We start from the raw sequence: 12194 nt of genomic DNA, 5'->3' as shown, positions 1-12194 counted from the left end.
GCAACAGCCTGTGGCAAGGAGAACCAGAACCGGAGCACACAGATCACTGGAGGTGTTGAGGGACACCCAGGTAACTGAGTAAATGGTAAGGAGAACCACTGTGCCAGTGGTTCTCCAACTGGATCTCCAAGGGACCCCCAACTGGATGCTCAAGCGGAAGTGGCGTTGTGAATGAAAGGAAAAACGCATGCGGATTGACACTCAAGACGTCCAGCAAGGCATACCGTATTTACTCGAATCTGAGGCGATGTTTTTTTCGAAAAAACGATGTGCAAAAGCGGGGGGCGTTGGCTTACATTCGAGTACAATGAATAAGTTTTTTTTTTCTGGCCTTGCGAATTTCGGGGGTCAGCTTAGAATTTTGAGCCGGCCTAGATTCGAGTAAATACAGTAATGAGGAAGGGATGAGGTGAAATATATATTTACAGCAGCATCTACAACTAAACGCAACGTGGCAAATCCACACCTCCATTGTGTTCATTTTCTTGCATTCTTGTGAGCCCGCTTGGCTAACTGTACCATGACAGTATTCTTAAAGTACAAAGGGACAATCTTAATATTCAACCAATAGTCAGAAAATCTGCCCATGTTAATGTTCTTGCTGCAACAGCTGAACATAATATTGTCAATCATGTTCATTACTTTAAAGTTGAAGAATGGCAAGGCAAAGGCAGATTTTTGCACCGTATGCTCCGGTACAAAAGGTATGCATTTCTACTATGGCTATGTTTTAAGATTATTGATTGTGAATATTTTGAGAATTTAACCTTAACTCTCCCCTGTTGGATTACTGAAGAGTAGCAGCAGGAGTGATTATCAATAGCTGTGTTCATTTGTCTAAGATGAGTACCATGGCAATGGTACAGTTCTTCAATAACAGCCAAGGCCAAACGTCACTTTGCATAGATGAGGAATGAAAATTTTCTCAGTGTGTAGTGCAAAACTTTTGTTTGTTTGTGCACTTGTATTTGTCATGATGAGTGTGGTGTTAGTGAAGTGCAGTAAGTGATGGTGCTATAATATTGTACAATAACCAGCAATTGTTTGAAAGGTGAACAGTATGAAGCTATGAGAAAGCAACTCGCACATTTGCACACATTTTTAGCTCATGGGAGAGAAGCTTTGAAACAGGGGTGTTTTTATGGTTTGGAAATACAATGGGACAATTTCCTTTCCAAAGTGGTTGTTCTACATTCTCAGTTTTCCAGAAGACACAGTACATATGGTTTTGTACACGGGGAAGAGCAGAATACATAGATTATCAATGTCATTTTGCTTTCAACAACATTGGAATTTATACATTCATGTTCAGCTGTTATGTTAAAATTACATCTCGAAACATAATTTGACATAAAACATAACTTGCCCCCATTGATCACATAAAGGGGGAGGGGGTGCCCCATAAGTTTACTAATGAACGAAAGAAGGGGAATTTAAGGGATTGTTTTTCTTTGCTAGACACAAGATTAATTAGAACTATCAGAGCCAAGACAGCAAGTGATCTTCTTGTCCACTTTACATTTTTCAGATTTACATTACAATTACTACAAGTACAATCCCCTATACTTTCGTTGGCTTTCCTGTATGTTAATTCTACATCAGTTTACTAAGTTAGACCTGTCCAGTCATGTTTAAAGAGCAGGCCACGCAGATTTTTGACGATAATGGTGGGTGCAGGCCCTAATGTTACACTCCAAGGACTGTTTACTTCCGGGAAGCCAGGGATTAGAGGCAGGCAACTGTGAGAAGGGCATCACTGCTTGTTTCATTTTTTTTTCATCCGCTGTGAAGCACGTCTTCTGGGCTTGACCAACGGGAGGGGGACGGCACAAGATTAAAACGATGCCCCCTCCCCCCTCTAATGGGGACCCTTCACATGCCTGTGGAAATATACACTCTTATTTGTAGAAGGAACGTCATTTAAGTTGTGAAAAAATCGGTAAGTGAGTGGAGGCAGTGTGTAGTGTTACTGCGCACTGCCACTACAGCCAAGGACGATAGCTCATGCGTTTGGCAAGATTGGAACGACATTCTATATATTTCTTGAACAAAAATTATGCGTGGGATGCAGATTAGAAGAAAGGAATTTCTGTTATGACCAGTTGCATAACACAAACACAGAAACTTTTAACGTCGTACATGTTCCAACGTACCTAAAGTGTTCCCTTTGCCCAAGTTATCACTTCCGATTTTAAGAGATAACTCAGAAGGGATAACCCTGTCTCACAATGGCATCAAGCAGGTTCCACTTTTGATACACATAAGCAAAGCAGGCTGCACGTTTGGAACGCCATCGTGCGCTCTCCCGTGAACGCCAGCGTCTCCGAAGGGCGAAGGGCCAATTCGTCTGTCCGAGGCAGCGAAACGCCAGCGCCGGGAATTAGAAGCACCGCGCTCGGAGCAGCAAACGGTAGAAAAACAGTAGGAAGGAGACCACTGAACAGAATATAGATAATCGCAAAACAAATCAAATAATCACAAGAACAGGAAATGATATAAAACATCCCATAAAGCATAAAACATTAAGTGCAGATAAACGCAAGAACAGAAAAGAGCAGATAAACACAGGGGAAACGCAGGCAAATCAATGCTCTGCAGTTCGTACTGGGGGTGGAACTGGCTTTCATATTTGGTTCACACAGTTTAGTGACATTCACTAAGGTCACAGAGAAGGTACGTACACTACCATAAATATGAAACATCTAGTATCGGCAGCACAATACCAAAAAGGGCGCTCTTCTGGGCAAGCACAAATGTCACATTTACACACGCTGCAAAATGCGAGAGCTTTGAAGACGCTGTGCTGGTGGTAGACGCTTGGCTGGTTGTCAGGCATATCTAGGACGATTCGTTTTCGTTGCCAGAGGACGCATGCCGAGGCCCGCAGAAACGACGCTTTTCTGAATCCGCAACTTCGATCTGGGTATCACATCAGGTTCCAAATTCCCGTATCCACATTAAAAGCAGTTCACTCAGTCTCGTGCCCCAACAAAGCGCTCCAAGCAGATAACGTAGAAACGCAGCAGCGTTCGAGCCGACTCCTACTAACTCCGCCATCTCTCAAAAGCGTTCTGGCTACAGTTCTGGCTGTGGTTGCGACTACAGCTCAACTCGACTCGGCTGAAAAAGCATTTGTTGCCAGACACACAAACTGGCATGCGCCGTGACGTTGGTGCATTGCCGCTAACTGTTCTCGCTGCGCCACATGATGCGTCACATGGAGCAAAGCCGCCTCAGACGTCTTTTCTCAGTGCGACCAGCGCGTGCCATTTAACAGCGGAGCTGTTTATGTCAGCCGTTGGTTGCATTCCGTCCACAGAAAACTATCATCATCATAAACTGGCACGCGCTATCTACGTCCTCCTCTTCTTATTTGTCCTCTTCATCTTCTACTTCACTCCCAAAACAGAGAGATAGAAAGACAGAAAAGGGGAAGAAAATTTGGCGAAAAAAGATTTTTGACGAGGCGGAATGCGAACCCGCGTACCCTCGCTCCGAAGGCGAGCAGCGTAACCACTCGAGTGGTTACGATGCCTGGATAGCCGTTCGGCTATCAAGGCACGCTAGCAGAGCATAGATTCATTTTCACAGAAGGCTTCCTGGGCGCCACCAGGGTCCTTTGGGCTCTGCTAAATAGGCGTGACCCTCCAAAAATGCACTGCCGACCCAACTGAATTGGCTGATGGCCGATGGTTGGTAAACAACTGGGCAGCGCTCGGCAACCGCCATTGTCGGCCGACCAATGGCTGCACAAAGTGGGGCCCTGATCGGCAACCAATTACGCTGGTTATTAGTTGGCCGAAGACGTTGAGCCAACGGTCGGCAAATGATAGGGAAAGAGTCGGCACCCAATGTTCGGGCGACCAAACGTGGTCCTCTGTAGGGCCATACTTTGCTGCCTACCACGAGCCAGCGACAAGCCGACATTGCATTATTCGCAACTTCCAGGTACCGTGGCGCCGCCGAGTGGTGGCTGCCGGAAGCTCTGTTGAGATTATTGAAATGTTGGACCCGCTTGAGTCAGCGAATGTTGCCACTTGTTTTGTCTCGTTTGGGGTCGTTTTGCGACGGTGTGCACGGTCTCGATACGTGACTTTCGGTTCCTCAATGTGAACGGAAAATAAAAGAAAAAGGCAACTGATTTTACTGCGGGCCTCGGTGCTCACAGCGTACAGCGCGAGGCAAAGCAAAAGCCTCCCGTTCGGATTAGCGCCTCGAAAACCCGTGAGTGGTTAAGCGGGTTAAACTTCGCAAGCAAATAACCAAGGCCCATGAATGAATGTAGAATCCCATTTTGTGTTCGAGTATATGTCTACTACCTCATATCACCTTTCTCGCGCTTGGTTCCTCCGCTCGACACAGTCGCTGTGCAGACAGTACCAGAACTGATAAGGAATGCGTTCCGCCTCTAGAATATAATGAAAAGTCCGCTTTCAAAGCGTCCATCGCACCATTCCACATCTGAAGTGGCTGGAAAGTGCCTCCGTGACCTTCACATCCCCAGCTCTTTTTGTTCGGTATTACTTGCTGATGGCGCTTTTTTTTTCGTCCCTGTCACGTACGATGTTACGTATTGTACCTCTCATAAACACCGAAAGCGTAGGATGATAACAGGAACGCACACATCTTAAACGTGAAAATTGCGTCTTGCGCTGGTTTCATTCGCTGCTTGTCGACCTATTGTGGCATTCCGCTGTTTATTTTTTCTCTTTTTTACCAAGAAAGCGCAATAAAATCGTATTTCCGATAATCGCACATGCCTCAAGTGGTTCTTGTGCTTCGGTCTCGAAGGGCAACACATCTTTTTTTTTTTTTTCGTTTACTTACATTACTTCGTGCTTTGAAGGGAGCTGAGCAAGCTACGCGGCAGAATGCAATGCAAGCAGAAATGAGATAAAGCATGTCTCCGAGAATGTCTCTGATATTACTGAGGCATCTTTACTGAGTCTCCTACTACCATATCGTGCTAACAACACAGCGGGGGTTGCAACGCGCGACTAAGCGCCGCAAGCAAAGCGACTAGTGTGTTTGCTTTATTTACAATTGTGTGCATATTTATCTTCCTAATGAGGTTCCAATCACGTACCCGACATTCCTTTACTTATTATAATATGTAACCGCAACCCTGCTTTCACTAAAACATAAATCGGAGTGCAGCCGAAGTGCGAAGAACTGAACTCTTCGCCAAGCAAGTACGTTCCTAAATCGTCTGCAGCGGGCCGATAATCTCAACGACCGCCATGATGATGATGATGATGATGATGATTTGTGGCTTTGCCCTTTGTAGCGGGTGGACACATATGGTGTGTTCTAGCCTGGGTATGAAGAAAAAAAAAAGGAAAGAAAAAGAACGACAAAAAGAAAGAAAAAAAGAACGAAGGCACGAAAGAGTTCACTTCTGGCACCACTTCCACCACTGTTGGAGCCTTGTCTTTGTGGTGGCAACGGCTTTTGCATTCCTGTCCGTCAGGGCCAGTGCCTGAGGGAGAGCAGTGGCCTCCGGCGGGCGGGGTGAGAGTTTTTGGCATTGCAGTACCAAGTGCTCCACTGTCTCTTGTTCTGCTCCACACGCTCTACATAAAGTTGAATCGATGTTCGGGTCAAAGCGGCTGCGATATGCCAGCGTGCGAAGCGCTCCCGCGCGCGCCTCGAACAGTAGCCCACTTCCACCACTGTTATCGTACAAAGATTCCGGGGCAATGGCCTCTTTGTATGTTCGGTACAGCTGGAGTGTACTCTTTTGCTGCAGCGACATTTGCCATTGTGCGCTCTCCTCTTCGCGTATCCGTTTCCGAACTGCCGCGGTAAACTTGCGCTCCGTGTTCTCGAGTGTTGAGCAGTCCAACATTCCGTACTTGCGTCGGAGAAAGTAGACTCTATTTAACCACTGCGTTCTGAGCCCCACGAAGTGCAGGTAGCGGAACATGCGACGGGCCCACCGGTGATCATTCATGAAGCGTAGGCGCCCTTCATAAGCGATCTTGTTTGTGGCTTCCCTTGCCTCGAACGTTGACCAGCCTACGTCCCCCTGAATGGCCTCCGCTGTGACCCTTCCATGGCAGCCTAGTGCCAAACGGCCCACCTCCCTTTGGCCTCGCTCCAGCCACTCACGGGTCCTGCTTGTCAGGCATATAATGGCATTCGCAAAGGTCAGGCATGGGACATGGACCGACTTCCACAGCTCTCGCACCAATACATATCTGTTGCAACCCCAGAGGCTTCTCCGGCGCAGAATGCAGCTCGCGCGCTGGGAGGTCTGTCGCAACCGATCCTCGTGCCTCAAGAACTAGCCTTCCCCCATGCCGATGGTCACACCCAGATACCGGTATTCTGTTGAGAATGGCAGTTTGTCTCCATTCGGAAGTTCCAACGGGAGGTTTGTATCCACTTCTCCGGCAAATTGGACAACAGCCGACTTCTGAGGGTTGAACCGAAGGCCTAAGCCTGCCAAATGGTGAGCTGATATTGTCACCAACTGCTGGAGCTGATGTCGGTCTTCCGCAAGGAGAACAATATCATCTGCAAACACCAGCCCCGGTAGTGTCCATACTTCGGGCTGTCCTTCTGACAGGAATTTCATCTTGAACCCAATGTTTGATTGGATGAGGGCACTTTCTAAGCCTGATGCATACAGCATGTATAGCAGGGGCGAAAGTGGGCACCCCTGCCTGAGTCCTCTGCTGACCTTTACTGGCTCAGAGGACGTATCTGCCAAGCGTGCTACCACCGAGCTATCGGCATAGAGGCGACGTAGGAGGTCTGTCCATTCTTGTGGCATGCCCAGCTCGGTCATGCGCCGCAGCATTAGGTCATGTGGAACGCTGTCGTATGCCTTCGCAACATCTAGGAAGCATGTGAGCAGACCGCGGGATTGTTTACGTGCCACCTCAATGCATTGGGTAACCACGAAAAGATTGTCCTCCAGGCGTCGGTTTGGGCGGAAGCCATTTTGGAGTTCCGTGAGGTGCCCGCTGCTTTCGGCCCAGCCACTCATCCACGTTTTAACCACTTGTGCAAATAACCTGTATATCACACTGGTCACAGTTATGGGCCTGTAGCTGCTGAGGTAACCGCTGTCAGCGCCTTTCTTGGGAACTAGGCATATGCGGCTTCGTAGCCAGTCTGCGGGGATGGGGTTTCCCTCTATAATATCCGTGAAGATAGCAGCGAGATGTTCTCTCGCTATCTTTCCCAGGCGCTTCACCAGACCCGCGGGTATACCATCCAGTCCCTGTGCTCTCTGTGATGCTATTCGCGCTAGGGCACGTTCTAGCGCTACTCGTGAGACCTTCCATTCACAGTTCTTCGCTTGTGAATGTCCTGGGGCTGGTGTTATATGTGTCACGTTCTCCGCGGCTGCTACAGGAGCCGGGGTCCCAAAAACGTTTTGGATGTAATCGGTTATCTGCTTTTTGACATCGGAGACCGGTTCTCCTGTCGCCTCTTCTCGGAGGGTTGGTCCTGACGGGCTCTTTCTGTCTAATGCCGATATATACCTCCAAAAGTTCTGGATTCCACTGCGACCTGGCGTTGTGAGCTCCTTGAGTTTCTTGTGGTCACTTTCCGCAATCTTGCGTTGCACTAGTTGTTGCATGTGCCGCTTTAGCTCCAGGTATTTGTGCCACGCCTGCTCGCAGTCTTCAGCTGAGAGGTGCCGAATGGCGCTCCGGTGCTCTCGGTTTGCTGCACGTCTGGCTTTCAAAGCTGCTTTCACCTCGGTATCCCACCATGGCTTACACTGAACACCTTTGCAGGAGTTTACACGAACTTCATGTCTGCCCATTATGACTTTCAGTTCTTTGATGAACGCTTCGTACGTGACAGGGCCGTCTGGGTTGCAGTGTATATCGCTCGCTTCGAATTCCTCAGCGATTTCGTCGTATGTAGCTACTGGTAGGTACCGCCTTGCTGGGCTGCGGTGTCCGCGACGAGTTCTGTGGTAGGCCGAGGCTGCGAAAGTCAGCTTTATTCTATTGTGGTCGCTCCCAACACTGTACTGGCCTGACTCATCGACATGTACTCGGGCGATGTGCATCGCCAACTTGCGCGACACAAGGGCATAGTCGATACATGACTGACTGTTTCGGGCACACCATGTGACCATACCCTCGCAGTCGGGTCGGAGGTTTGCCACTTCCAGTGATAGGTCTTCTGCCAATTGAATCAGAAGTGATCCGTTGATATCCTGGTGTCCATCGAGAGGTTGAATATGTCCATTGAAATCTCCCATCAGGATTACCTGTTTGCCCTCCGCCCATCGGATCACATCTTTTTTTATACATTCAACAATCTGGCGGTTCCCAACATCTTCAACGCGTGCGACACTGAGGTACACCACTCCCACAATCACTGGCACATCCAGAAGTTCACCGGAAATCCACATGTGTTCGCTGCAGGACCCTTCCAGCCTGGTCCAAGTGGTATTGCTGCGCCACAGCACACCCACGCCTCCTCCTTTGCGGGATCCCTCCGTTCTGTTGCAGCCTGCCCAATGCCAGTCTGCGTTTAGAGGTGGCTCCTCGAGGTCCCGGAGATGTGTTTCGGCCACAGCAAATAAGGTGAAGTCTTCTGCCCGGAGAGTCTGGTACAGTTCTTCCCACCTTGACATCCTTCTCGCACCATGTAGGTTGATATTGACTCTAGGTGTGGTATGCTTGTGTCTTCTTGGATGGCGCCTACGCCTCATTGGCGCACTCTCGTGGCCATCACGAGGTGGTGCCGCACCAGCTCCCCTACAGTGTGATACATAGTATTTGGGGCGTCTGGGATGGTCCATGGGAAAGTTGGAGTCTGTACCCATGTTGGCAGTCCTGGCAGCTGCAGTGGAGCTGGATGTTGGCCGGTCACAGGACGGGGTGTCTTGTGCTGTTGGCCTGTAGTTGCCATCTGGTGTGCGTCTCCAACCTTGGGTGTAGTCCGGCTGTCTTTCGACCTCCATGGACTTTTCCGGTTGTGGCGTTGCGGTGTCTGCGGCCTGGGTTGCTTGTCGCCGCTGCGCCGCTGTTCTAAAAAAGCTTGAGCCACGGTACTGATTTTCATGGCCACAGAGCACACTCCTGTGTTGTTGTAGTGGATCCCATCTTTGTCCATCATATCTGGTCTCCAACCCTCGTTTATGTCGAGGAACTTGTGTCTGCTTCGCTTGCACCAGTTCCTCAACTGCGCGTTGGCTAAATGAATTGCGGCCCTGGTCTCGTCTCCTCTAGAGGTGATTTCTGGGATGGAGCATACCACGAGCTTGGCCATGCGATTGTGCCAGCTCGTTTTGAGGGTCTGGGCGATACGACAGGGATCCTGTCTCAGTGCATCCGTGAGTCCAACGTGCACTATGTATTGGCGGAGCACATTTCTGGCTTTCCGCTCATATGTATCAACGTAGTGCATCGCTTTTTCACTTGTGGCTTTTTTTCCCAAACAGGAAACCAACTGCTTTGGGGGGATACACATTGGTTTGTACGTTAGGTACAATCCTCCCCACATTGCCATCACCCACAATTATGACTTCCCGCTCCGCTTCCGGATCTGGCCGTACCCATTTCTTGTTGACCTTCGGATCCACTCTGGTTGACGGGTGATCTGTAGTCTGCTGCTGTGGCTGACTATCTGTCCGTGTTTTCATTTTTGCCACTTTGGGACCTTGTTTTCCGGCAGCTCTCTTCGACCGTGCGCCGCTTTTCGTCGGTTCTCTCTGGTTGGCACTTTCCTCACTGTGCGTTTCTGTTGCCTTCATTATCTCACCTGATGTGAGACTTGGTAGGCTTGGCTGATCCTGAATGTCTGTCCTCTTTGGTCCCCTAGGTGAGCCTTGCTGGTCCAGGGAGTCACCAGCACTTGCCTGTTCCGAGACCATGCTGTTCGCTTGAACGTCACGGAGCTGCGTCTGCGAGTGTCCGTTTATCTCGGAGGCCGGGGTCTCAGAGGGAGGCTGTGGGGTCGACTTGTTTTCGTCGTGGTGGCCCTCAGTATTTTCACATACCATTGGGGGTTGCTGTTTGTGGAGTTGTAACATTTGTCCAGCTAGCTCTCGCACCGTTGTCTCGAGCGTCTCGATCTTGGCCTGGAGCTCTGAGCAAGCCCGCTGCTGGCAAGCTGTTAACTGCGTTTCCAGCTCGTCGATCTTTCTGCACAGTGAGCACTCGAACTCCACTTCCTGCGCTGCCTCGATATCTTCAAAGCTTGTTTCATCTAAAGTCACTGGAACGGGAAAAGTACCGCGACCGTCGTGCGCGCCGCCATATTTGGTCCAGCGCGGCCGAAGCTGCGGCGGTGTGGTGTTGATTTCACGTGGAGTAACGCATGTTTTAAGCATTGCGTGCGCTTTTGCAGCCCCGAATGAATCATGCCGTTGTTCTCTGGCTGATTAAGAAAGAAATAGCGGCAATTTTCACTTGCCTACATGCACGCGCACGCGTACTAACGCGATAAAGAAATGCGAACTGCGCGGCATTTACGCGCTCGGCTGTCTGCATTTATTAAATGCAAAGCATTTCTTAGGGAATTTATGTGACTTTGTACGTATCTATCTATCTATCTATCTATCTATCTATCTATCTATCTATCTATCTATCTATCTATCTATCTATCTATCTATCTATCTATCTATCTATCTATCTATCTATCTATCTATCTATCTATCTATCTATCTATCTATCTATCTATCTATCCGCCCCCGACTTTTTGCTGTCCTGGCCGCTTCGTTAATGGGAAGTACACCAAATTTGGTATGGCATAAGATGACTGTATGACGAATTTAAATTAAGGTGATAACATGAAAATAATGACATGCATGCCATGTACGGCATGATTTACATGCCACGCTCAGGGTGCGATCGCGGCCGCTTCGATAGCTTGATACACAACAAAATTGGTATGGCGTGACAAGAGTGTATGACGAACATAAGTGACTGGTTATAACGTGCAAATCATGACAGACATGCCATGTAAAACATGATTTACATGACATGGTTTCGGGGCGCTCGTGGTCGTTTAATGAAATGCATATATACCAAAACTTTTATGACGAGCTATTTCTGTATGACGAACGTTAGTGATATGTGGTAACATGAAAATCATGACTTCCATGTCACGTACGGCATGACTTACTTGCCACGCTCATGCTGCGATGGCGGGTGGTTCGCTAGCTTGAAATGCGCCCAAACTGGTATAGCGTGAGGTGACTGTATGACGAGCACGAATGACAAGTGGTAAAGTGAAAATCATGATGGTATTTATGTTGGTCATACAGTCACGTCACGCAATACGATTTTGGTGCATATCAAACAAGCGAACCGGCCGCGAGAGCATCATGAGCATGGCATGTAAATCATGCCTTACATGACATGCATACCATTATTTTCATGTTACCGCACGGTATTTATGTTCGTCATACAGTCACGTCACGGAATACCGATTTTGGTGCATATCAAGCAAGCGAACCGGCCGTGAGAGCATCAGTCATTATTGTCATGCTACCATCTGTTATTTGTGTTCGTCATACAGTCACGTCAGGCAGTACCAATGTGTAGCAGTCAGTTTTCATAGCGCGCTGATCATTACAGGTGATCCAAAGGCGTCAATTTTGCGCCAAACATAATAAAATGTTATTGTGCATGAACCTCCTGCGACAACCACGCGAAACAAGCTGCTATAGTGCATGGTAGGCGCAAACATTCCCCGAAACATTCGCGAATTCTCAATGAAGCGCTTACCTGACAATGCGGGTATCAGTCGTGGGAACAAATTTTTCCCGCCTAATTCTGTGCAGCCACACAGCCCGTCGTTTAGCATCCTTTTTCCCGCCGGGAATAGCAAAGATGGCCTTACCCGGGCATTCTTCGAGGCCTCGATAGGCTTTCGATGAAGTCTCAAAACGATACGGGATGTCGTAATGTTCCTGCATGCTTTCCTGAGCCTATAAAAACAATCGCCCTCCAAAGCGCCGTGCGTCTGCGGCCGGGAGACACTAGCGAGGCGACCGAGCTGGACCATTTATGTGGCGAAGCCGCCGAAAGGGCGCGGCGGCGAAGAGAAAAGGAACGCGGTACTTTTCCCGTTACAGTGACTTTAGTTTCATCTGTACAGTCGCGCCACCTATAGGCCGTCAAAGTTGCGAATATTGTCACGGGGTCGTGACTAGGGTGGCTAGAAAGGGGGAGGGTGATGGACCGGGCGGCAAAAGTTGGCCGCATTCGCGT

The sequence above is a fragment of the Rhipicephalus sanguineus genome, chromosome 2 (assembly GCF_013339695.2).
Source record: "Rhipicephalus sanguineus isolate Rsan-2018 chromosome 2, BIME_Rsan_1.4, whole genome shotgun sequence".
NCBI classification, from domain to species: domain Eukaryota; kingdom Metazoa; phylum Arthropoda; class Arachnida; order Ixodida; family Ixodidae; genus Rhipicephalus; species Rhipicephalus sanguineus.
Note: the sequence above shows the minus strand (reverse complement) of the source record.